The sequence below is a fragment of the Heliangelus exortis genome, chromosome 4 (assembly GCF_036169615.1).
Source record: "Heliangelus exortis chromosome 4, bHelExo1.hap1, whole genome shotgun sequence".
In the NCBI taxonomy this organism is placed as follows: domain Eukaryota; kingdom Metazoa; phylum Chordata; class Aves; order Apodiformes; family Trochilidae; genus Heliangelus; species Heliangelus exortis.
The window spans coordinates 43,743,413-43,771,220 of record NC_092425.1 but is presented as its reverse complement, the minus strand read 5'-3'; the positions used below and the strand labels follow the sequence as shown (position 1 = coordinate 43,771,220).

At 44.5% G+C, this 27,808-nt stretch overlaps 1 long non-coding RNA gene across 6 annotated transcripts in view; it reads right to left on the bottom strand.

The window, feature by feature from the left end:
- LOC139796288 (uncharacterized) overlaps nt 1–27,808 on the bottom strand; it is a 44,872-nt gene that overhangs the window by 7,300 nt on the left and 9,764 nt on the right. For 5 of the 6 annotated variants that reach the window (XR_011725920.1, XR_011725922.1, XR_011725921.1 and 2 more), the window contains 3 exons: nt 19,704–19,882; nt 10,617–10,826; nt 8,870–9,011 (listed from right to left, as the gene is read on the bottom strand). This is a non-coding gene — a long non-coding RNA (uncharacterized lncRNA). Of the gene's footprint in view, nt 1–8,869; nt 9,012–10,616; nt 10,827–19,703; nt 19,883–20,510; nt 20,602–27,808 lie in introns of those variants that run through there. The other variant, XR_011725924.1, reaches the window with a different exon arrangement.

The window sequence follows — 27,808 nt, the reverse complement described above, 5'->3', positions numbered from 1 at the left end:
GAACAGTGTTGGCTGCAGAAATGTAAAAGGTCCCAAAGCAGAATCACCCTAAAAAAGAGAAAAAAAGTGTTCTACTATAAAAGAGTGCAAAGCACTGGAAAAATTTGGAGGATGCAGAAGAATTGCACTTTCCCACACCTTTTCCTTTCTACCGTTTAGATACATGTACTTGCAGGGCTTTCTCCTCCCCCCCAGTAAGGAAATTTCTCTCTCATAAACTCTCACACTCTCTCTGCCTCTTCACTGTAGTCCCCGGCAAAATGTCAGAGGAAGGGAAAAGTGACAAGCTTATAAGAAAATGAATGCCTCATTCTGTTTGAATATTACATTAACCCCCAAGCTCTGCTGCTTCATTTGTCAGCTTTTTCAGAGCTCTCCATCTCCCCAGCACCCCTGACCTGGTTGGTCTGATTAGGAATGATCAATGTGCACATTTGCAGTGGAGCTCTTTGCACACTGCTAGACCCTCGGCCTTCAGTCACTCATGCAGATAATAACGGCACTTCGAGTCACTTGCCCATAACTCCAAGCTTCATTAAACAGGGGGGATGTCACCAAAAGTCCCTTTAACTGTCTTATCGCTCCTCAGCAAAGGAAAAAAAAATTGACAGTGCTGAGAAATGGGATTTGGGATATAAATAAAGCCCTGGTTTGGGTATGGCACTGCAAGGCTGCAGCCAGGCTGTGCCAGTGGTCACAAGGAGGGTGTGAGGAGAGGCAGGCTGTGCCCAGCAGCACCTGACAGGGAGCCTGCACAGAGGCATGCCTAAGGTCAGAAATGCTTCAAAAGGAATGGTTTCCCCCAAATGGAGCAGGCATTAGCCAGAGACCCCTGTCAATCACCCCCTTTGCTGCTGGCTGTCACATTGCTGCACCAGAGGGCTGGTTTCTGGGCACATGAGCTGTGGTGCCTGGTACCCAGCACAGTCAGCTTTGCTCAGAATAAATCCCTGCTCTGAAGGAGGGGGCTCTGCTCAGAGACTTCATCTGCTGCTTCGCAGGCAGACAGTGTTGTCTACTAAACCTGGTGATCCAGGCAGTGACTGAGCAGAAGCTCCCAGGGCAGCCAACAGGGAGGTGAAAGCCCTGCACCCCAGCTGGCTGCTGCTGAGAGCAGCCCCACACTGAGGACTCTGCTCATAGACGTTTATCCTGCCCCATCAGCAGGTATGGCCCACTTGACAAGTCCTCAAGCCTTCAGCCATCTCCCTGGTGCCACAGGTAGGAAACACCAACGCCCTGGTTTGCTGAGCTTCTGCAGGGGCTGTCAAGGGCCCCTGCAGGAAAACCTCTCAATCAGGATTCAGCTCTGAGCCCCTTGCCACCAGAAAACATCTGTATGAGCTCTGGGAAGAATCAGAAAGATACCGAAGCAGCTGCAGGGTTTGAGTCAGTGTGTTTTAGGGCAGGAGGGGAAACACACACACACACACACACACACACACAGCAAAACATAACCTTAAATAGGGAAAAGATTCACAGTGCTTCAGGACTGGCCACAGGGCAAAACCTGTTTATTTTCCCACCCCATTCCAATGCCCAAAGTCAAGAGATGCAATCGAAGAGAGGTGAAGTGAACCAGCACACAAAGCCCCAGGCAGTTCAGGGAACTCAGTGTCTGACCTGGTGCTTAAGCTCAGTAAAGTTATTACACAGAAAAGATGATATTAACAGAGCTATGTGAGACTAGACAGGAACTGGGCTCTGTGCTCCTGAGATCAATCCCAGGTTTGGTCCTAGTTCTTCACAACTTTCTAAGGTTAGATTTTGACCAACCCAGGCACAGTTTTCAATCAAATTCCATCATCATTTTAAAAGAATACCACCATTGCTTCAGAATAGAAACCATTGACTTCACCCAGAGAAAAGGCTCAAACACTTGCAAAGATTTAGGGCACCACACTTCTTAAAACCTGTTTTCTTTCTCATTGCACATAAGCTTCCCATAGGAAAGGCATTGTTTTCACAGGTGTGCAGCCTGTGCTCTTTCCCTTCTACTCTAAAATTGAAAAAAAAGTCTGATGAAGCATCAAGAAGAAAACAAGTTCATTAAATATTTTCCCATAGGAATGAAACCCCAAACCCACAACAACCCAAAACCAATTCTTTGCATTTTCTAGCCATGCCAAGTATTTTCCTGACAACTTGTTCACAGAAGTTTGAACTCCCATAACTGTTTATGACTACTGCTTCTCTGATCCCCAAGAAGCCTCTTTCCTACAGAGCACTGTGCAAATCATCCCTCTGCCCAGTTGGTGGGACTCAGCTGCACAATGCTTCCAGCAGAGCCTTAGGATAAGTGTTGCATCCTTCTCCTGCCCTGTAAATTTCTCCAGTAGGTCCTTCTGTGTACTTTAGTCAAGTGTTGTGCTTGTCCTGTTCAGGCTTACCCCATGTACACAGACAGGCTCCCACTGCTTTCAATGGCCTTCAGAGCAGGCTCATGCACTGTCACCTCTCCCAAGGGGAGCTGCATATTCAGTGCAAACAGACACTGCTTCCTTTGGGAGACTCCTGACCCCAGACAGAATTTCCCTGCCTCTGTACCCCAGACTGCATAATGAGCCACTGTCTTTAAAACAAACACTCCAAACACTGTGCTTCTCATTAGCCCCACACTTTTGTCCCCTTATTCATGGGAAGGAGTACCTTGGCCATCAGGCAGTCGTTTCAGAGGTGCCTCACCAAATAGGGCCCTATTTATCTGTGCACTGCTTGGCTGAGCTCCAGCAAACCGGGAGTCGCTGAAACAAGACACAGAGAGCATCAGGATCAGGCCACAGAGACTTGGATAAAGGCAACAAGCACATAACAAAGCCACATGACAACTGATCATCATCATTCCTACAACCTGAGTGATGTATTGCAGGAGTTTTCATCATGGTTCCCTTTGCTTTATCCAAATCCAGGGGCCCCTCAAGTTCAGATGACTGCTGTGCTTTGCTGTCATTTTCTCTCCCTCTGCACAATTGAGCACAGGACAAGGAGCAGACTGATGGGGATTCTGGTTGTGGTGCCCAGTAGGAACACTTCTATGCTAAACCTACCTCTCTTCCTCTTGCTTTAAAGTCAGTGAAGACAGACACTGACATTCACAGTATCAAACAGCATGGTAACAGCTCAAAGATCAAAAGCACATTAAACCCCTTGTTTAGGCCAATCATTTTATCCTCTTTCTTTTAAGAACAGCTCCAGTCTTAGGTGGGATTCCCAGCAGTGCACAGCAGCTGAAAACCTACAGCCCTGGCTCATAACCATAACCCAGATGTGTTCCCAAATTCTTACAACCAGGCTGCCCCCAGACAAGCAGTGACAGGTAACACAGAGAGGAAAGGTGACAGAGGGATTCCAGCATCTATCCCACCATGGGAAGAGAGAAGAAATCCATACCCAGTAAAGGAGGTTAATTCTGAGAGGGCAGCAATATTTATACTAACGTGGCCAGATATTTTACACAGGCTCAGCACTATTTAACAGACTGAGCCAAAAACAAGCCCTGCTGTTCAACAAGTCACAAGTCCTCACTATGGCACCAGTCAGGCTGTGTCGCCAGAGATTTTTATAGAGGAACTTATTACAATTTGGCAATTTGAATCTCCCTTCATGATTTCTGAAAAGGGAGTAGTGTCCGAGTTACCCCCAAAGGCCAGTGAACTTTTGCAGAAAGGAGGGGTGAGGGAGAGGAAAGGATCAATGGACAAACGTACACACAGAAAAGGGGGCAATAAATATGACATTCTTGTGCTGTTCAAGGGAAGGCAGCCTGAATATGGAACGGAAGTGCAGCCTGAACCCCAACACCTGCTGGATGTAATGGACTCTGAAGTGTTGTTTCAGAATTAATCAAGTCATTTAAAATCATAGCTGTAGTCTCCATTCACTATTCCTGTGCATAAACGCGCTGATCCCGATACTAATCCATGTTGGGTGACTTGAGCAATATATCACCATAATTGCCATTTTAGGGCTGCAAATTGGAGCTAAAATAACCAGATGCAAAAGAGATGGCCATATCATACTCTCAAGATGGATCTTCAAAGTTCAAGGAGAGTTCAAGCATGGAAGAGGCAATAGAGAGGGGTCAAGTGTAAGGAGATTGTTCATGTTCAAGAGGAATTAACTTTACAAATATATTGTTTCTAGGTGGTAATTGTACCATCTTACAGCTATTCATACCTCATTTAATCTTTGTATTCTTCTCAGCCATTAGAGTGATTGTTCCTCATTGAAATAAATTTGATTTTGACAAAATATTCTGTTTTAAAACTGCAACTAATTTCCCCAAGATTTTTTCTTTAAAATATTTCTCTCTGCAACCACACAGCAGAGAATCAGCTACAAGATCTTCAAACTGCATGCTTGGGGTCCATGTGCAAAGCAAAAGCACTGAGGCTGCTGACTTACTTTATTGTCAGACTACCTTGGACTTTATTGGATTTTATTGTCAGACTTGCCATTAACAACTATAGAACTTGAGATCTAATCAAAAAGAGCATTAAGAGTCCTGTTCTCACTCAAAATAATGCAGCAAACCTGTGGGTCTGATCTGGAAGCTTCAAGGTAATGAAGAACTTAGGCTACCATGGATTTTAAGGTTACCAACACAGAAATACCTTTTAGCATTCAAGAATATTATTATATTATATGTAATAATATTATATTATATAATATTTGAATATTATTATTCAAATAACTTGACCAACAAAAGTTCACATAAACAGAAAAGTGAGTTGTGACTCAAGATCAAGTAACAGACACAGAGCATTCCAGGGTGGGACTGTAGTGGCAGCAACAAATTGCACTGCTCTGTTTTGCTGAGGGTTACTAGGAAGTGAGCCCACAGTACAAAAAGCAATACCTGCCATCAGAAGAAGGAAGTCCTGAAAAATCAGCAGTCCTGGAAAACCAAAACAGGCATTTTACTAGGATGTAGGGGAAGTGCATAAGAAAGTTTTAAGCTGCTCAGCACCAATAGCTAGAGAAGTTTCCTTATCTTACAGGCTTTTTTTTTTTTCCTTCCTTCCTTTTAAAAAAAGTCAGATGAGCCCATTAATTATGTGTCCCTTTTCACAGCTTCAAATTGCACCATTAAAGTACAATTTCAGCCTCTTGTTGAACCACCACCAGACCTAAGAATTACTGTCAGCATCTAATAAGTCATCTGCACAGCCATGAGAGAAAACACACCTACCTACCATTGTTTCTGTAAGGCTAGGTCTTAAGAGTCCCTGCTGCAAAGCTGTGATTTAAACTTGCTGCTGCTACAACTCCAGCAGGCAAAAGGACAGCTTTTCATCCCATGTAAATCAACACAGCTCCATTGTGCTTCAGAGCTGTGCTAATTCATCCCTGGTGAGGATCTGGTGACCTGAGCACATCCAAACAATGGCATTACAGAAAGCTAATGTGCTACGGGTTACTTGATAATTTCTGCAGCATAATGGGCCAACATGGAAATATTAGAAATTACTGAAGTTCATAACTAATTGCAACCATCATTGAGACAGCATTATTTATGATTATCTTCATGTAGTAGGTCTGATTTTGATTACACTCACATCTTGTTCCAGTCAGTTTTTTGAGAGATAGCTGGTGATGTTTCCTGTGTGCCCAGCTTCCAGAAGAGGCCAGTCCTCATAGCTACAGCTGAGTTTTCAGCATATGAAGTTCTATATCATACTGAGAACATCTGTAGAGAAAGGTCAAAGCCTGCTTGATCTCTAGGCTGAATGGAAAAAAAATTGAGTTCTTTGATTTCCCTGTCAGCAGAACTCTACTAGTCTGTCCCTGGTACTTCAGGCAGCCTGGTGACTTGTCCGTGTCTTGACTCCCATGTTTAGGTGGCTGTCAGGCAGGGTGGGACTCACCTGACAGGTTTAGGACTGGCATAATCTGTGTTTCACTCATGTGCTGCTTCATTTGGAACTGGAACACAGCAGACAAATTTCCTCAAAAAGCTTACAATTGCATTTACAGTCCAAAATAAACATCTTGAATTTCCAATTTTCTCCTGCAGGTCTGACCTTTGAGAGCAGCTTTTGAGAGCTGGCTTTTCCTGGAAGTCCACTTTCAACCAAGGGTGCCTGTCTGTTGGGGAGATGACTCACAAAAAAATCAGTGTGAATTCAACTAGCATCCCCCCAGACACAGACATCTAGATGTAAAGATATATATATATGATGAATGAAAATCAAGTCTCCCCAAAAGTCCCCTGGCTGGACACATTCATTACATTTGACACAGCCAAGTCAGAGCCTGGAATCTCTTGTGCAGAATGAACAGTTCCATATCTTTATTTGCCTAAGAGCCCTTGTCTGAAAACAATCATGTGGGAATTGTAATTTTTCTCCACCTTTCATAAATATCAGCAATAGTGCAGCTCTCTCTCCCCCTCTCTTTTTCTTATTCAGGATATCAGGCAGATAAGAGTTATCAGTAAAGGTCATCCTCAATTTCTGTACAGAAATGATCTGTCTCCGGTATGTAATAAACATTTATCCATGCCTTTATTAGCTATATTGGATCTGACAGTTCTGTTAAACCATTTTCTTTCATTTTGCTAGGTCATGACGGTTAATGCTGCTAAAAAATCTCATCACTGCTTTTGATCACTGTATTGTCTTCTCAGTATTATCAGGATTTTGTAAAGGTAAGCACTGGCTGGAATGACCTATTAAAGTTACAGCCCGTTGAGCTCCTGGCTTTTTTCTCACCACAATAAAAAAGCAAAGGAGTGCAAGGCATAAATTCCACTTTTGGGGTTATATTTAGTTGTGCAGCTGACATTTAGTAGAGCAGTCACTTTAAGCCCACTTTGCATTGGTTTCGCTCCATCTTTTTCACATCCCTGAGTTTCTGAAGTGGTGTTGGAAGCCACACCATGGCAAATGAGCCCAATTAGTGGGATCAGGAGGTGGTGTCCCAGTTAACCCCTACCATGCCGGCTGTGCTAGGCATCTGCTCAGGGGTTTTTTGCAGTTCCCATGATTTACAGAGCAGATTCCATCTGCAGACTGGGGAGCCTTGAGAGCTTTTTTATTCCCTCTCACATGCCTGTGGCAGAGCAGTGTGTATCCCAAACACCAGCAAGGCTCAGCAAAGCACTGGAAGAGGTTCACAAACTTAAGCACCTGTGTCAGTTTTAATGAAGACATCACAGCAGCCACTTACAAAAGTTGGTCCCTTAAAGTTATGTTACTGGTGTTCTTGGAGATCTTTTTATCCTAAAGGTTAAAAAGAAGAAAGGTGCTAGCAGCTCTGTGAATATTAAAATAAGAGATCCTGTGAGGACCAACACCCTCTTGGATACTTTGCCAGCAGTATTTAGGTGTCTCTTGCAATGGGTGTTCACTAAATGGGAGGTCTCCTTTTTCTCATGGTGACTTCTAACACTGGCCCAGAGAAAGCACTGGCTGAGCTTAAAGCCACAGAGAGGATCACAGAGCGTGGCCTGTTCACAGCTCCTGAGTCTTCACACAGCTAGGATCTGCAGAGGCAACTAACCTCCAACACTCCTGGGCAAGGCTCTCAGTGCAACTCTGACAGACTCTGAGAAGTTTAATCTAAATTTAACCTGCTGTTCCAGCTCTGAGGATTCAGGAATAGGTGAGCTGGTGTCGAGCAGAGGTCTGGAGGGGCTGGAGGGCTAGCTGAATAAAGGGCATATTATCTCTTCCTGAAAGCAATATGTTGCTTTCCAATTTCCTCAAGTGTCCCCTCATTTGGCTGCAGCAACCCATGTTCTTCCTCTCTTTTCTCCAGATGTACCTAGCTGTAGTTTCACAATCATCCAAAGGCAAACAGGGGTGGATGAATGCAGCAACCCACAAGAACAAGCAAAATGTTTTCCTAGTCTCCACGACAACAGGTATGTCAAAAAGACAAATGACCCCATGTGCTTCTCCATATGCTCTCCAAATCTCTGTGTCCTGCAAGCCCATGTTGACCACAGTCTGTGTGATAGATACCTTCAGTAGGAGAAGAGGTCCTACCTTCTCAATGAACACACATGGCAGCATTGTATGCACAGAAGCTCACACTCTCTGCTGCCAGGACACTGCTAACCCCAGGAAAATGCAGCAGTTCCCTACCCTGGCTTTCTGCAGGCCAAAAATCCCACAGCTTTCAACAAAAGAAGATCAAGGGTGTTAACCCCGATGCCCCAGCTAACTTAACTCAAACCTTGTTCCTGGTACCCACATTTGGAGAAAGAGGCCTCTCTTCCTTGTCTCTAAGTGGCCACCCAGTATAAGTATCTCCCCATAATAATTCATGAACAGGCTTCACATGGTGCAGGCTTGGAAGTGGAGGTTGGCTCAGACATGATTATCCTTTTCACCAGGCTAAGTTAGAAGTGCAGACAATAGCCACACAGACCAATAGATGCACTCTGACCTTGATGTTTCAGACCACCAGGCTGTTAAACAAGAGGCAGGACCCCTGTGGTCATGGGAATTTCCAGCATGTGTTTAAAACTGTAACACTATATTTATTGGTGAACTTTGCCTAAACTAAATTTAACATTTCTCAGGTGCATATCTATTTAGAAAATTTTAAGCACACTGTATATGCTCTGACACAAGCATAAGGTGAGGAACATAAAGAGAAAACTCCTCATAGCAGCTTTTAAATGACCAGTAAGTGCCAGCTAACACCTGCAATTTTTTCACATACCATCTCTGCACATTTAGTTCAGTTGATAAATAAAAATTTGCTTGTAAGCTTTCTCATACTCTAAACAGATAAATATACCCTCTGTTCATTTTGGGCCAGGCTTCTGTTTCCCAGGTATGCTGCTTAAAAACAGCAAAGTGGTTTCTGATGACTTGGAGTGAGAGAATTGCTGCTTCCCATGCTAGAGACTGCTCACCTCCAGCAGCAGCACTGCCAGCCTGGGCTCACCCCCGGGACAGCTCCTCCTCTGCACACTGCAACAGGGCTCCAAGTCAATAGGGAACAAATTGGTTGTGAAGGGCCAGTCTTCCAGGCAGGTGAAGTCCTGATGTCTGGCTCTATATGAGCAAGCAGATTTGTGCAAAGAAGCGAGAACATCCATTAAAATCACCTAATTGACCAATTTGCCAAGTTATTTGTCTTTAAAATGAGATACTTAACGTGTCCTGCTATATGCTGATGAATTCTAGTAGCAGAGAATAAACACCATTCTAAAAAATAAAATCCATATCCAGATAATGCAGCTGGTAGCTAATGATTACAATATGTGGCACTTCAAATACACTGAGTCGATGACATTTAGCTGATTTGTCTTCCCTATTTTTGCTAAGCAGGCTGGGAAAAGAAGAAAAAAGGTTGATCTACTAACAAGTTTGACATAACCTTGAAATAAATTACATTCAAAAGTTAGAAGCCTGATTCAGTTAAATAGTTAAACCATTTATTCCTAGGCTAAAAAAAAAAAAAAAAAAATTAAAAATCCTGCCCCGAAGTCATAATCAGCATGATCCTCTATTTGAAGTCTTGCAAAATATTCAAGGAATGGCCCTTGTGATTTGGCCAAAAGGAAACAACGCACTCAGCAGCTCTGTGCAGGCCAAAGAAAATGGAGACTCCCAGTATGAGAATATTAAATTATTATGGCTTTTGCGACAGGGGGCACAATTGTTAGTGGCCCCCTTCCTCTGATGGCCAAGCTGTGTTCCTCCCTGCCGTGAGCATTCATTGTCATACCTAATATTTGCATGCTTTGATAATAAGAAGATTGTCAAGATAATAGCAGGGAAGTTTCAGTAGAAACTAAATTTTCAAAAGCCAGCTGTGCACGGCCCCAGTTGTGTTTTCTATGAAGATGCCTTCAAAAAGTAAGACTTGCTCATGAGGAAAAAAAAAAAAAAAAAAAAAGGAATTGTTCCCCCTCCCCAAAAGAAGGAGAAGAAAATGAAAGAAGGGTTATTGGACAAGAGAAGGATGCATAGCACTTCCTGGAGAAATTATTTTTACATGAAGTTTAAACTTATTTTTGTTTTCAAAAGCATTTTGGTCAGTGGAAGCAAATAATACTGCAAACAGAAGAGCAGGTCTTAAACCAGAGAATAATTACCTTTGTGAGCTTTATTGATTGTACTGATCTAGCTGAAAGAGGCTGGGGGCTTTTCTCTCTCATCACCTTTTTGCATGACATAACCATTCAGCAGCTCAAATGAGGTGGGACATAATGTGATTTTTGCAAAGAATGGTACTATTGTTGAAGACCACCAAATCTGTATTTCTTAGGGTTTTGGCAAACTTGCTCCTTTGTCCACAAAAAATAACGGAAAAAAAAAAAAAAAAAAAAAAAAAAAAGGAAAAACAAAAAAGTACACTCCCTCTTCCCTTTTGCCCTTCCCTTTTGCCCTTTATCCTTATTCTCAGACTATGTCATCCCGAGTTATCAAGACTGAGGGACTTTAAACACTCATGAAACATCCTTGGCCAAATCCTTGTGGTACAGGAAGGCTTTATTTGTTTCTGTCCCCTGTAGGCTGCCAGAGAGTCAGAAGCAGCTGGAATGCAGGCACAGAAACCTATCTGGTTCCCCATCAAAATGGGGATGTGTGTTTTCAATGGCTTGTGCCCTGTAGAGCTATTTATACAGGAAGAGGGAACAACATATGACTTACCAAAAAGTGAAATGCCTTCAGTGCCTCACGTTTGCAGTGCATTGCTGTCCATGCAGGAATAATCATAGAAGATACAGCACAGAACAAGAGCAAAAGCATCCAGGATTGCCCAGGCAGAGACAGAGCCACAGGCAAGATCCACTGGAAAGACCTTTTCTGGAAGGCAACATTTCCCTGCAGCAGCCACAAAGCTGCCTTGGGAATGGCAATCTGTAAAAGAAATCAACAAGGAGCAGAAATGTTAGCCAACTTGATATGCCTAAGATAAAGTAGTAATAATAGCAAGTCATACTCTCATTTCTGCCCTTATTTATTTTGGTTTGAAGAGCAGATCACAGTGCTAATAATTCAATGTTTCCTTGCACTGGCAAATTCAAACAATGGTGTTCCACCACCAGCTTCCCTGTTACAAGGCAACAAAAAGACAACATTTTTTAAAAAAGCTTTCAAGCACATTCTAGCAGGGTAAAGACATATTTATGCAAATGCTGCCCAGCAACACAGCCTTGCAACTCCTAAAAACACTGATCCCAGGCAATTGGTTAGCTGCACACTCACCTGCTTCTGCCTTAGTCATTTCTGTGCTTTAACCAGCAAGTGAATTTTGGTGTGCCATTCATAAACCTATTTCTTCATTTCATCTTGTGCTAAATTACCCATTTGCAGCAAAAGAAATCAGAAGGTTGTCCAAAAAGCACATATTTGCCATAGCAACTGCCCCACTGCAGCAGTGGCCTCTCTCACTGAGCCATCCTGAAGGTACAGCTCCCAAGTGCCTGGGAGAGGAGCTTAGAGAAAGCAAAGGTACTGCATGTTTATAAACACACATGCAGCCAAACCTGTACACATGCTGTGAAGGAAAACACACGTTCCAAAGTAGTGAGCACACTGGCAGTGTGTAATTAAACATCCAATGGCACACACCAATTTAAGGGAGATCTCTGTGGCCTGAAATTGTTGCTTCTGTGTTGTATCTTCTCACATGGTTTGGATTCCCCAGAGTTCCATCAGTCTAAAAGACAGCAGGAAAGCAGGTCTCTCTCTAGCTCACTGCACTGAAGTCCATATTTAAAACAGTGAAACTTGTCAAAATATAACTTCTTATATTTTGCATAAGCAGGGCTACTTGATTTGCAGGTGAGAAAGCACCCAACTCACACTTGTTATCATGGAACCAGATCTTGGGGAAAAAATAAACACCAAAAGAAGAACCAGGAGCACCTTCAGTATCAGCTGGGATCCGTGGCCTTCCGTGGGAGGCAGGGGGAGAAGCTGCATCACCAACCAGCACTGGAGGCAGCACTCTCAGCTGAAGTCAAGGGAGTGGAAACAGCTTGAACACCCTGACAACTTTATTTCTCTCAACTTTTATTCCTGATGTGCCACTCGCTTGCCCTTATGAGCTAACAAGCTGACCTCGTTATGCCTTTCAGAAGGAAATCTGTCAGTAAAGCATGAAGAAGAAATCAAAGGGGTAGAAAGAAAGGAATAAAACTCTATTCTCAGTCCAAAACATAGGACTTACACAGCACATAGGATCTGAGGGGTTTTCTCCCTCTCAGGCAAGCAAGCGAGCCCAGGCTATGCTGGGAGCTGCTCAGTTGGAAAGGCCAGAGCCAGGACTCCTGCCCAAAACACAAGTTTATCCTCAAGCTAGCTGATCTGTTCCGTTGGGAGGGGCAGCATGGGACAGAGAAGGAGAGGGGGAAGTGGGGGAAGCTTTTCTTTACACTTGTGCTGTTCTGAATGTGGACCATCTGTGCCCCCAGCTGGAGTGCTGGAGATGGTCTGGCACTTGAACCACACCATATTTACAGATCTAAACACAAATGGCTACTGCCTGATTGTTTCATGATTCATTAGTCAGACAAGCTCTCCTCTCCCGCCAGCACAGCTGTTACAGAGTAAACCTTTGTCACTTAATAGGCCTGATTATTACTTTCCATCAAAGGTATTGATCTGTGTCATCTCTACTTAAGGGAAAAGGGGAGAAACGAAAAGGGGACCAAAATGTGTCGGGAAACCAAGAAAGGGGGGGAAAAAAATTAAAACCCACTGACATTTGTATGATGATTAAAGGCCTTGGTCAATATGTGTAATCTCTCCTGGATGTACTGTATTCATGTATTCATTTACCAGAGTGACGAGGTTACTCGTGGAGATGAAACGTCTCATACGATGTGGCATTCCTTGCACTGCAGCAGACTGCTGCAGTCACACAATATGGCCATGCATATAATTGGTCAGCCAAATACACAACGTGAATTAACAAACAGTATTTAAAAAAATAGAAATCAATTAAGTCATGCAGCAGAAAGTAAAAACACAGGTTCATCTCAAAACAGCATGAGATTAGATGAAGAGATTGATCGCAAGACTTCACAGAATCGTCCCAGGGTTAAGCCCTGGTCCACCCAAGCCAGCAGCACTACCCCAGTTTACACCAGTGGAGAAGCTGGCCCTTTTTGTTTAGCAAATGAGCTCAGGACAGGAGGTGGTCTGCTGCATAATTGTGATGCAGAGTGTATTTACCACAGCTTGAGAGCTGCTCGTTGCTCCAGCAGCCGCCTGACAAGCTGCCATTGCAGCAGTTGCAGTGTTATTGCAAATTCACTGACTCCGTTGGCAAGATGAGGTCTGCAACATCCAGACTGAGAGTTGCCTTGCCCCCCTGGCTCACAGCAGTGTTATCAGTGGCATTATGGCTTCCCTGCTGTATCTGAGGCAGTACCTGGTACACAACATTCCAGTGAGCAGGGGGACAGTGGAGAGCCATGGACGTGGCTCTGGTGGCAGGTTTAGCTGTGGCAGCAGGGAGCAGGAAAGATGGTTTCACTCTTTCCATCTTCCTTGCATCATCTCTGCCAATGCCAAATCCCAAAGCTCTTGTCCAGTCCTCTTTCAGACTAAACAGCAGTGAAAGTCTGGGAACCAAAGGACAGAAAAGGAGTCACAGTAGGGAACATTTGGCCTGACACTCACTGCAGCACAACAGTGGCACTGCTCAGGCTACCAGAATCAAGGAGGAATGAAACCCACATGTCTGCAGAGCTGAACAGGACATACAAAGCTAGCCTGAATGCTTTCAGTGCTGCCTTCAGTTCTCCCTCCTAGTTCAGCAACAGTTTCACAAACAACCTCAAAATTACTGTGGCTCAGCTATCCCAGAACATGTTATTTCTGGGCAAAATACACTCTTGTTCCAAGCCTCTATAGCTTTAGAAGGGGGCAAAGAATCATATTTTTATCCCATTTGGACCAGACAAGTCCAAAATCTAAACCCATTCCTACCCAGTATGGGAAGTCCTTGATTATATCAGCACCCACACCTGCAGTGAACTCCTAGGAGAGAGAAAGGTCTAACACCACACAAGCTATTATGGGATTGGACATACTTCCCATGTGGGAACAGAACAATTAACAAAGGGATACACCACTGCTAAATACTCAACAAAGGGGATCTTCTGGTTTCCCTCATGCAGCTTGCTTGCTGTGCAGTCCTGCAGTATTCACCGCCTTCCAAGAACTCCTTTCCCCCCCCCACCAACACCTCTCAAGAGCAGTCTATAAATACAAGGAGCTTTTCCTCAAAGACTTGTGCTTTTGAAGCCTGGAGGTCAGAGAGGTGTTTCACAGTGAATACCAGTCATTTAAGATAATGCACTGCTGAGAGAACAAAGGAAAATGAGCAGGAACCTAAATCAGGACTGTGGAAGACCTGCTCAAAGGACTCTGTTCTGCCTGCCATGTCCAGCTTTCACATACAAATCTGAAGCAGACCCAAATAAACATGCTTTTCTGACAAAACCTGTGCCACTGAGGAACCCTGGCCTTTCCACTCTTGTATTCCCCCCAGCCCACCAAGATGCCATTTCTCCCCACACACTCCCACCTCCCGAGGCACACGCATTTTTGCTGGGTGAAAAGAAAAATCAGAAGACAGCAGCACATGACACCAAGCAAAGAGCTGTGGCACACACGATCCATGGGAAAGTGTTGCTTGGCAATACTTTGTGTGCTCAGCTTCCAGCCAAGGGACCAGCCTTGTCCCTGTGCCAGGAAATGAGCCATTCAGTGATCAGGCAAAGCAGCGGCCACAGAAGATGGAGAAGCAGAAGGGAGCCGTCAAACCCAAGAGAGACGCTTGCTCTCTTCTCCTCATGTGCTACAACAAATGGCAGGGGGGTAAGGCTGGCTCTGGGGAGAGGAACCACAGAGATGCTGTAAATTTTAGCTCAACCCCTTTATCTTTTAAGGAAGAGAACTGCTTAGTCAGTGGTTAAAGATGGATCAAAACCAACATACTGAGATGGTATCTGAGAGCAAAAACTCTTCACATTTATGAGCTGAGCTGTTTTGGAATGGGAAAGGGTGGCATTTTGTCACTGATTCATTTAGAAGTAGGCTGAGTAAAAGTCAGGAAAATACTGTTAGGAACACTCCTGCAGCAGGCAGGTCTTTGCCACTGTCAATGCTGCATTTTCTCCTCCTGGAGAGGAGGTTTTACTCTGGTAGTTGATGACAAGAGCAGAGCAAGAAGCCAGCAAAGGAGAGGAGATTAAAAAAAAAAAAAAAAATCTCACTCAAATAAAACCTTAGCTCTCTAAAATCTGTCTTTTCTGGGAACCTGAGAGTAGGGTTTTATTATTGGTTCATGGAAACTGGTTACTCTCGGGATGGAAATGCTGCTCATAAGCTTCACTAACCTTTCTAACAAGGTGCTGCTGAGGTATGCCAGAGTTAACTTTTCTTCCCATTCTCACTTATGCAAACCAAGAGCAATTGCACAGGAGCCCAACATCATACCTGCCATGGGTTTAGCCCAGTAAGACCCGGGACAGATAGCCTAACCAGCAACATCTCTTCAGCTCCACAGCAGAATTCAGACAGAAAACTTTCTCCTGTAATACATACCAGAACCTGCCCCAGCACCCAGAAGTATGGATCAGGCACTGATGAGCTGGGTGAAACTCCTTCCTATGCCCAACACTGATTTCCTCCCTTCTCCTATTGTTTAAAATAAACCCCTCTGTCAGCCTTGACAGGTACAAAAGGCCTAAAGGCACTGTTGACATGACCAAAAGCATGGCTCTGACTTTTCTGAAAGACACTCAAGAACATTTTTTCTCTCTCACTTGTGCCCTTGTCACTGGGCTCAAACCAAAGCTGAATTAATTCACACTCACATAGAGCAGAGGCTTACCAGGAAGGATCCAATGGTGTCAACTGACAGAGCTGAATCCAAAGGATCTGCTTTGCCTAAGGATTTCCTGGTGGGAAGACCTTCACTTTGAGAAACAGTACAGTGTTTGCAGCACCACCGAACACCTTTAAGCCATCATCTGCAGTTTTGAAAAGACTTAGGGAACATCCCAACAGAGCTCTCCATAGGGCTGCTTTGCTGACCAGCTGTGGTGAAAGGCAGGGGCAGACACAGGCTGTCTCTCACACAGGCAGGGGATGCAGCAGAAGTGTTTGACTCTGGGTTGTATGAGTGGCTGCAGCCCGAGGAAACGGGCCAATCATTCTCAACTTGCCTCAGGCCACTGATACCTTTCCTGTGGAATCTGAATGAGACCAATTGCTATAAAACTCCTTGTGGCCAGTGAAAAGCAGGTAAAGCAGGAGCAAAGAGTTCTCATTTCTCTGCTGGTCTTGGCTGTGAAAGAAGGATGGCGAGGCTGCAGCAATGTCTGACCCTCTCCATCCTCAGAATTTTCTTACAAATATAAATGCTGCAGGTGGTGTAAATTGCAGGAGACCTATGTCAGGTTCCTTCTGTGTGCACTGCAAAGTACTGTATCTTGCAACTGAACTGTGTCATCAGCCAGAGACATCTTCCCTGGTAGGAGAGGCAGGGAAAGGAAAAAAGAAAAAAAGGGAAAGCTTCAGGTCAAACGATTGATTACAGTTTTGAATTACAAGGGGCTATTGATTTTTCATTAAACACCATGTACTGCTGTAAAGCGGAAAAAAAGTAATTCATTGATCAGAGCTGTGGGCCATGTTCACTTATTGGCTTCCTGCCACATCCCATTATTCCCAGTTCTAAATGTATATTGAAGTCAGTTCATTCTAATCATTGCCTCCTGTCACCAGAAATGTCTCTCAGTAACTATTAGTTTAATCATCCCTTTCTTACAATGGTAATGAGTGATAATATCCAGCATTATGGCAGATTCATGAATATTATTCATTGTATTACAGTGTTGCATTTCACAATGCTACAGTTAAGGGTCTGTCAGCATTTCCATTACAAAGCCCACAGGCCTGGGACTTTATAAATCACTCCTAAAAATTTGCTGCTGGCAGAAATAAGGAGCAGAGGGTGTCTCAGTTCTGGAGAGAATATTGTTGGAACTGCTCTCTGCAAAAATCTTTCTGGCCACAGCTTAGCTTGCATTGAATGAATGCTGGAAAGGGGAGGAAAAAAAAGGGGAGAATGAAGAGGAAGTTTGCCAGCTCAAGCTGCTTTTTCCAATTGATTAAAATGCCATCAATTCAAAAACAGGATGATCTTGCTGTTACATTGGACAGGGCCTCAGGAGACGGGCATTCTCCTGTAAAGCTGACACACAGACAGCAGCACCATGCTACCCTGCCGATAGGGATGCTTTAAATTTAAGAATGTCTTATCTGAAACCTTTTGACTTCCACAGTATGTTTTTCTCTGTACTGACTGCTGACTTCTTGATAACCTGCATTTTGGAAAAGCTGCTTGCTGTAGTGCCAAGTGTGGAAATCCTCAGATTTTATGTAGCACCTCCTCAGATAAAACCTCAGCGTAGGGCCAATGGCAAGCACAGTTTACTGAAAGGTTTGTACCTGATTCCAGAATCCAGCCTGGAGTTTTAGAGGGAAACTGGTCAAATTTGGGATTTACACCCACATCTATTGGTAACATTTCTGTTTCCAGTGGCAAGGCACAAAAGCTGTCACTGGAACTATATGGTCTAAAACTGACAGCAGGCTCTAACCCATTATTTTCAAAACTTTGAGCTGATTAAGATTTGCTGAGGTGAACATCTAGTTTTATAACTAGAGGAGGAAAAGCAGATATTGCAGGATACAAAACTGTGGTATAGTGGTAGAAGCTAAAGAAAAAAACAAAGTGTCCTGCTTTGGGCCAGGATAAAGGTGATTTTCTGTCTTGTACTTTTGCTTTCAGCTAAGTCTCTTGTAAGTAGTTGCACTTGCTGAAATTCAGAGCAAGTTTCTCAGACAGTGTCTGCTTCTGGGACTGATAACACTGATGTTTATAGTTACAGATGGAGACTGGTGTGCAGAGCCAAGGACACTGCTCAGCTCTGAGGAACATTTTACCCTCCAGAGGGAGTAAGGAGGTCCCACCTGAACCCCTCCTTTGGGGAGGACTGGACAAGATAGATGTCAGAATTGACCAGAGTATTCCATCCCATACATGTCATACTCAGTATAAATTTGAGGGATCACCAGGGTCAAACCCCTTCCTGCTTCCCCTTCTTCTCCTGTCCCTGTTTGCTTCAGCATCCTGGGAGGATTCTGTCCTTTCCTCTGCCTGTGGTCCTGATCCGTGCCAGCCCATATCTGTGTGTTCCTGCCTCCAGCTCCCCACTGCTGCTGACTCCAGGATTCCAGACTGGACTTTCCCAGGGCTGCCCTGCAGCCTTGGTGGAGATGTGAGAGTTACTGGGGGAGAGGGGGGAGGAATGTGGTATCCATTTTCCTGTATATTTGTATATATTTAGTAATTTTTCCTATTTATCATTACTGTTTCATTAAAGTTGTGTAGTTTAGTTTCCGGCCTCTCTCCCTTATTCTCTCTCCTTTCTTTATCAGGAAGGAGAGTGAGATTAATAGAGAGCATCTATTATTTGGTTTAATTGCCAGGCCAGTGTTAAACCCTGACACAAAGCAAAAAGGAATTGACTCAAAACTATTTCCACCTGCACAGAACCAGGGATGAAATATGGTAGCCATAAAGACTGTGTTTAAAAAAAATCCATGAGAGCATATTTTAAATGCTACCTTATGTACTAAAATAATAATAACAATAATTACAATAATAATAAACAAAAAACCCAGAGCAACAACAACAAAAAAACTTGTGACTTGAACAAAGTCAGACAACAAGAACCAACAAGGAGTGTCAAGTGGCTGAGCATTCTTAGAACACCTGAGGACCTTTTCACACTCATTATCTTTGCCATAGTTTTCCAGATGCCAAAAGTGCCTCTGATACTCAGAGCATGTACTTGAACTTTTCACAGGACGTTTGAAATCACTTCTCTGGAAGGAAAGAGTAAACTTGCTGTGTTCTCTATCAAGCTCAAAACAGGTAACAGAACAAACAACACAGATGCACACATGCACAGAGTAATAAATGTACAACATTGATTTACTCCAGTATGTGAACAGGTGTAAGAAAGAAACATGTATTACAGGAGAAAATATGGAAAGAAAACAGATCAGTGACAAACCATAACGTAGCCTGACACTGATTATGTAGAATTAGTATAATATAGGCCCTCTTCCAGCATGCACACACTGATGGTGGTATCAACAATGGCTCTTATCTGGCACTGTGCAGGTATGTTCCAAGCCACTGACCCCAGTCTAAAACTCCTATAGTGCAGGAGGAATTTACAGACAATTCATCTCTTCTCCTGCACTAGAGTCTCCTCCTGCTGCTACACACAGACCAAGTTTTGCCTTTATTGCTAAAACTGTTGCTTCTTACTATCATTGTTTAGTCCAGAGGTGCAAGTCCTACCCTTTCCATCAGCATCTCATCACCACCATGTCCCTCACCACTGACATCCACTGTTGGCTTCAACAGGAGAGTCACAACAAGGAGTTTCCAGTGTTCCACCTGCCCGAGGTAAGGGGCTCTCAGGGACAGATTCCAAAGGGGCAAGCAGGGCAGAGTGAAAAGGACTGAAGTGTGCCACCTCACCCACTCAAGGAGAAAGGAACCCCTGTGAATTAATACATTTGCATGAGGCAGCCAAGGGAGTTTTCTTTTACAGCAGAGGTCTTCAGACCCTCCAACCCTGCTGGAAAGCAAGTTCCAGCTACAGGCAAAAAAGCAATCATTCATTTGCTTACCCATGTTTTCTTGCATGAAGTGTCTTGCAATGTGTTCCGATACATTGCCTCTCCCTGAAGCCAACCTCCTGCTGAAGCTCTTCACAGTTTGCTGCAAAGGAGAAGATGAAGCCTGCTAATTCTTGCTTCTGAGTCCAGAGCCTGCACTTGAGAGGTCAAGTGGGGCTCAGAGTGACCATCTGGACGGAAAAGAAACAGCAAATTCCAGTCATTGCTTTTGTGCAATGGTGCTCTGCAGAGAGAGAAAAAAGGATCCTGCACTCGATGGCAGCAGAGAAGGTGATGGCTACAGTAAGTAAATTGTACTGAGGAAAAGAACTAATGGGTGGGTTATGCTGTGTGGGAATAAGGTAAAGGATGATTGCAGGGCTAGCAATAGTCAGCCTAAAGGTATCAGGTAAAGCCCAGGGGCAGCTCTAGATTCGCAGTGGGTTCTGCAAGGGTACATAACACTTTTCCTTACCAAACATATGCACAGAAGAGCAGCTTATCCATGTCAGGTAGTTATATGGCTCCTATTATCAAGTAAGTACTTTGCAATCTTTGCTGTGTTTATCATCACAACACCCTGATGAGGGAGGAAAAGAGAATTCTCACAGATGGGAGCAGGTTCACCTGGGTACATGCTGAGTGTGGCAGGGAAAATAGTGCTGGTGAATCAAAGAAAGTAGGACCCAGACTCTCAAAGATACTTCAGCCTCTATATCCCACATAAAATAACTTGGAAGTCAACGTGCAAATCTGAGGATTCTGATCTAAGTCACTGGCCCAAGCTCACATAAGGAGTCTACAGCAAAGCAGATTTACCTCTGATGTTCTCCCAGGAATCTCACTTTCATTCATGCTAAGACACATGCACCCAAGGACAGGAGCATCCTGCATTTGCACAGCTTTCACCTAGTCCTACAGAAAGTTAGAGAGAGCAAAGCTGTTATTTTGGCTGCCTGAGCATTCCTTGTCTCTCAGAAAATCCCTTGCCTGCACCAGCCAAGTAATTTGAAATGGATTGGTTGATACTATTAAATGTACACCCTAGGAACGAAGCCCTTGCTGGCAAGACTTGTTTTTTTCTCTAATGTCCTTACCTTGTGCCAAATAAACAGTGTTAATGTCACATCATTTGCAAAGGACAGAAATCCTCTGCAGAGCTGCAACAAACAGCCCTTCTCCCACACCAGCATGGAACACACATCTTGGGGTAATAAAGCCTTCATTTCATGCTTCAGCACACCTGAGCTAAGGCTGGGATTCAGCAACGTGTTCATCGACAGATCAAATTCAACACCAGCCCTCACCACCCAGCTTCACTGTGAACACCTCCATATTTTATGCACATTTAACTTTTAACCCTGGTTTCCCATGAGAAAAAGAATACAAAAAATATCCAGACTCTGTACTTTCCACTTCTCCCATAACTTTTGTGCATACCAGTCTACTGTAACCAAATCTGAAAGAGCACTGACATTCTTTAGTACAGTTCAGCACCTGCAAGACTCATGAAAATAGGTGACTGGTTGGAGAGAAGAAACATTTTACTTCAACTGCAATTTCTAGCAGCTCTTCAGAGCTGTCTCCTTCTCTGCCTCTCTCAGGATAGCTTTGTCCTGCCATCAGACCACGTGGGTGGTCTATCAGAGTCCAAGAGGACACAGAGCACCATGAAATATGTGTGCACTTGTCACAAGCATAGCCTAAATAGTTACAGTGCTGTAAATATAAACAGCTGCTGTACCTTACAGCTCAAGGTAAGCCAGAACAGCTGACATAAATTGTACCAGCGTGCTATCAACATAAAACAACAGGGCACAATATATTACTGAGAGCCCCAAGCAGTTCACATCTGTCTTGATACTATCATAAGTTTGACACCCATCGGTTCAAAAGATAAAATACTGCTTGCCAGGGGAATCATTTTGGCCTTGCATCAGAGAACTCATCCCTACCACAGGGCAGGGAGAAGCACTCTATGTTCAGGCAGCATTAAAGGATTCAGGCAATGAAGCACGAGGCAAATATGCTGATCTGTTCTGCAGGAAAATACCTGTCAAGATAACTCTCAGTCCAGCTGGATGTTTATGCTTGCATATAACCTCAAGCACCCATTTGAGGAGAGCCACTTGCAGTCTTTAAGCTAGGCACAGACTTACATCCTAACCCTGTACCAGGGATCTAAAACAGGATGCAGCAGGCACTGCCTCACCACAGCATTTCTAACAGACTGCTTGTTATTCCTGGCCTGAGCAAGCGTGGGGCCCAGCCTTCAACACTAAAGTTACCATGCCCACTACCAAAAACATCACCTCCCCACTCCTGATAGGAAGGCTGCTCACTTCTGAACAGCAGAAGTCTTGATTAGATTATTTATTATTTAAAAGCCAGCAAATGTGTGCACCCATCAAATTGGGTACAAAACTGAAGGCTCACAGGAAATGAGCCACACAAGCCACAGTCAATACCTGCTCCCCAGATCCAAGCCTTTGCTCATCATAGAATTGCATGGAGGGGAAGATAAAAATGAGTCATTTTGCATATGAAGTTCTGGGGTTTTTTAATGGGGCTTTGACCTGACAGAAACCCTTGGCTTTTAGCTATACCCCATTCAAAAATCCTCTGTCCTGCTACGGCAAAATCCCTTTGTCATGTTTAACTCAAAGTACCTGTGTGACCCTGTTGAGGTCACTGGTGCCATTTGAATGCTGAGTGAGAGAAGTTACAGGGCAGGAGACAAATATACACTCAGGTCTCCTTCCAGCACATTCCTGGACAGACTGCTTGACTCTGTCTGGGAGCCAGGAAGGGCTTTGGGATCCCTGGGTTCAGAGGGACCCAACAAATTTACATGTCCTCCTCAAATGAAACTTTCAGGGCTTTGTGGGATGTCAGTCTAAACTGGTTCAAAGAATTGGGGCTGTGTGTCAGCAGAGCACACCACCACAGTCCCAGCCTCAAGTACATTAGCCACCATGCTAAAGCCTGGCACACATCTAAGCAGCTGGCTGAATCATGACCTGAGATAGAGCTGGAGAACAGGCTATGGCCACAACTTCTCCATATTCAGTCTGCAATGGCACCATCAATTCGGAACACCATTAGGAGGGTTACTGATTTTCACAGGTAATCCCAGTTGCCTTCCTCAGATTCAAACCTTCAGACACAATCTTGGCCCTAGGGAACAATTGGAGCAGAAGCAGAGCAGAGCCAGGCACAGCAGGCATTTGTGACTGCTAGTGAGCACTATTGCCAGCCATTATGAAACACAGGGAAAGAGCAAGCAAGGCTTTAGCCAGTTTAGATAATCCTGCAGGGAATACTACCAATAGGAGCTAATACATATGCAAGCAACAGCAAGCTGCCTGGGAAACTGAGCACTTTGCCTTCAGCGTCAGATAAAACACAACACTTAAACTGCCTTTGGCCCAGCATTCAGTCTATTATTTAATATACATATATCCCCCCAAAGATTGTTCCTCACTATGTACACAGATCTTATTCTCTTGTGTTCAGAGTTGTAGCACAGGAGGGCAACATTACCCCCGTGGTCTGAATTAAGAGCGGCCGGTTTTGCTTGTCTGGAAATAGTCCAGATTTCTCTCTAAGTACCTGGGAGCAGAATTTGCTTAGGTGGAGACATCTTGCAGCCCGGATGGTGACAGCAGTGATTTCTTGGGAGTACTCAGAGCTTCTCTGTTTAATCATCCTATATTGCACAACCAGCATTGTGCTCGACCTGCTGGCTCACCTGCTCTTGCTGTTGCTGCAGACTCCAGTGGTCCTTCCACAACCCTCTGCTGGAAGGGCTGTACTGCTCTGAGCTCTGCCATCCCCCTGCATATACTTGTAAAACCCTGACATCCCAGAGGAAGGGTAAGGGTGAGGGCCCACAGGTGACACAACAGCACTGCTATGCCAAGATCAAAGCTTCCCCAAGAGGGGTTGGTCGGCAGCACAAGTGCCTGTCAGAAAGTCGGTGCAAAATTCAAGAGGCTGAGCACTTCCAATTACAATTCCAAGCTGCCGTTCAGTTCATCATGTTTATTTAGGCATTAAAAGCAATTTTCCAAGCACATGTCTGTCACATTTAGACACAATGGGCTAGTCTGTAATTAGGAAGTATATGACCTCACTGGCTTTAATTGGGAGAAGCCTGAATCCAATCCATTTCCCAGATGATAGAAGGCAACTGGCATGAGGAGGGGAGCTCGGTGTCAGCTGGTAGAAGGCACACAATACCTGCTGTAATCATCCCCATTCATCATCATCCCCTCTACCATCAGGACTTTGTCAATGGTTTGCTCATCAATTTGCTTGTGTACCAACACAAGAGATCAGGAGAGAGACAGTGCATCATAGAGACTGATCACAGAGTTGGGGGGGGGGGCGGGGAACAAAAATGAAAGCATGAAAAAAACCCAAAAAACAGGAAGGGCAATTTCGGCTTTGGCAAGGGAACTGGGCAAGCACAGGGCCAAAGTTAGGCTTTGCCCAAGTGGCTATAACTCTGTTAACTTTACACCTGCTTATGTTAGGACAGAAATTAGCCTGTACTGCCCACCAGGGTATGCTATAGCTTAACACACAAGAAAAAAAAATTTAAGACTGAAACACCTTGGCAAAAAGCAATAACAAGGAAAAGTCCATTTGTTGCAGCAAAATGCAGCAAAGAGCTCCAAATCCTGCTATATGAGCACTTCTGGCCTGGCTAAGAACCAAGAGACACAGGTTTGTGTCTCCACTGCACTACTCCTGGTGGTGGACAGGCCATGTAACCACAGCCCATCCCAGGCACTGATTCCCAGACAAACACTGTCACTGTCAGCATCTCCAGGCACAAACCATCAGCCTCCAAAGAGATCCATGCTCAGGCCCAGGAAGTCCTGCTTTCAGAATGCGTAGGAGAGAGGGGAAAAGCTATTGTGTATGAGCTGCACAAAAAGTTATTATTGCCTTTTTTTTTTTTTTTTTTTTTTTTTTTTTTTTAATGTGATAGGCACAGAACCTGCAGCTCTGCTAGGTTAAGACCTGTACAAGTCCAAGGACATGCAAAACAGGTGTTACAGAGAGGAGAGGCTCACATTCACTGCACCACCAAGAGTCTCACTACATTAACATCACATTCTCTGTGTTCAGGGGCTGACTTGTCAGCTCCATTTGTTCGTAGAAGGATACAAAGAATACCACACATTTCAAAACAGGTCCCAGGTCACTCACCACATTTATTTCTGTTGGCTATAATGCTTCACCATGATGAAAAAAATCAGCTCCACTCCTTCCACTATAAGCAACATCTCTCTTCAGCTAACAATATCATATTATCAGGGAAGAAGCAGAAAATTCATGCATCAGGAATTTCACTATTAAAAAAGAAAAGAAGCCAGATAGACAGACAGACAGACAGACTGACAGATTATTACCTTGGTTTGGGATAAAAATCGAAGATCTCAGAACATTTTCCAGAACAAAATGCTTGATTCTGTTTTTTAGCAAAAACCAACATGCCATAAACCTTGGAATAAACTACCAAACACAACACACAAACTACCAGTCACTTCCTGCAGAGGTTCCCATGAGTCAGCCAGAGATTCCTTCCATTGCTAAGAGAGTGACTTTATGCCTGCCCTGAGGAGAGGATGTGCACATCCAAACAACCCTAAAACCCCACAACACTCTGCTGCCTGAGATGGGGTGTTCCTCAAGAGCCACCTGGGGAAGTAGAAAAGAAGAGCATGGAAGATGAAGCCAGCTATGATAAAGCTCTCTTTGAACCTCCTCTGCATGAAGTGAATTATCTACAGGTCTGACTGCCCTGTATGGGAGTTCTCAGCCCCAGACATTGAGCACTGAAACCCCATGAGATGTGAATGATGTGAAGTCCTGCAGCATTCCCAGTCCACCACCTAGTTCTGTTGAAACTTGAGGGTTGTTCCCTTCCTCCAAGGCATGGGGATATTTTTAACCATACACCAGCCAAAGGTCAAACACACGCTCCTTCCTTTTACACAGCTTTCTGAAATGGCCTTACTCATTCCACCTCTAACTTGGAGATCAAAAGGAGTGACTAAGCACTCACCATTATCCCCAGAGGAGGGGAATCAGCCTTCTGCCCCCCTGCCAACTGCACAGAAACCTCCAGGTGCCAAGGCAAGCAGAACCTGCAGTGCTGGAAGTCAAAGGGAGAGGTGAACACATTCCACAACACTGCTGTTTCACAGCAAAGCTGAGCATGGGAATGTAATCCAAAGGCCTCTCAACATTGTCCTGGTGGTTGGACATGGGCTGCATCTGCCTATGAGCTTTGCCTTTCACTCTTTTCTTGGGTTCAGACTCTCTGCCCTGGCCAAACCTTCGTTTTGAAGACATTTTCATAATTCCACTGACCATACCAGCACAGGATATACTTTGGAGAAGGAATACTGCTGAGATGCTGATCAGATGTTACCAGTCCAGGGGAAATGCTAAATGCCTAGTGTAGTTCATTCTGGCACTTCAGTCCCTTGCTCCTCACAGTTTGGGAAGCACACCAGCAAGACCCAGGTTGACATTGATGAACAGTTAGCCCTGTTTCTTAAAAAAAACTAATTGCCATGAGTGATATGCATCTGCTGCTGATCAGCAAGATGCTGCTAGAAGCTGCTTGTGGTGAACTCGAGCACAGTGACAGAATAGGCTCACAGAGACATGGGATAATCATGCTTTGTCATTGCTTGGAATACAGTGTGCAAGTGGGTAAGCTGGTAGCAAGAAATGGCTAGCTTCTAATAGCAAGATCCTATAACAGAACATCCCCAGCAGATTTCCACCTTTTGTTTTTGAAGCTAACTGCTTGGTCTTTCGTGGCTAACATGGGGCAACAGAGAATAAAAGTGAAGTGAGACAAATACTCAGACACAAGGAAATGCACAGGGCAGATAGAAATAGAGGACAAACCCACATGGTTACACTAGTAACTAGTCTAACTTCTGTTCTAAGCATAAATAATGCTCTCTAACACCAAGAAATTGGCCTCCTAAGAGACAGCTAAAGCATGCACTACTTGTAGCAAGGCCTCTTGCTTCTTTCCATTCACAGTTCCCTCCTTCATGTCTATGCTAAAAAAAACTATGATTTCACGTAGATTTCTGCATGTAATTCCTGATGGTTTCTGTCTGTGCTTGGCCTGCTCCAGTTTTCCTCTGGCATCCCAACTCATCAGGTTCATCCCATGCTCCCATCCCAGTCACCCATGGGGTCTGTCTGAAAGACTCGACAAAGAGGGAGAGCTGAACTGGTTACCACAGTGTGCCTGATTTGTATTCAGAGTGTGAGTGGGGGACAGACCCCAGCCTCCAGCCACAGCTTTAGGATATAAAGCAGAGCCAATGAGGGAGAGAGAAGCTGCCTGCTTACTGTTTCCAGCAGACATAAAACCTGATTCCCAATGTGTGCTCCCAGTGAAGAGGGGCTGGGGGGTGGAATTAATGGCCATCGAGCATATCGTTGACTGGATTGATGAGCTAAATAAGTAACAAACAAAAAAAGCATTCAGGGCAAACATCCAGGGGGAGGCTTACGAGGTTACTTGTGAAAGAGAAAGGGAGCAGGCGACGGGGCCTTGAGGGCCTCCAGAGCAATTAAACCCCCTCACTGGTTTTGGACAGGCAGGGCTGGCTGAGGCTGTGACTTGTGCACAAGCCCGGGGACATGGCAAGCTCCTCTCCAGAAGCTGCTGCTTCTCTGACCGGGGGGAATCTCATGTGAAAGCTGTCAGCACCAGAGCCAGTTGCTGGAAAGCAGAGGCTGGTGCTGGTGGTGGAGGGAGTGGGGATGGTGGAGGATGGTCCTGCAGCACACAAACACGTGTCCATAGGCTGGGGGAGCCCCCGAGAGCGTGGGGAGGGGGCGTCAGCTACAGGAAAGGCAGTGCCTGGCATGGCACGTGGCAAAGACTGGAAGAGTACATCATTTCTTTAAACTCATCTTGCATTCAGCCAGCTGCATATAAATTTCCCTCTATCTCATCAAGCTCTCACTGTTTGGCCTCCTCTGACTGATATTGGCTCATCATACTTAATCTAGGGTGAAATTTCCTCGTCTGAGCTAAATTACTCGCAGCCATCAAGGGAAACGAT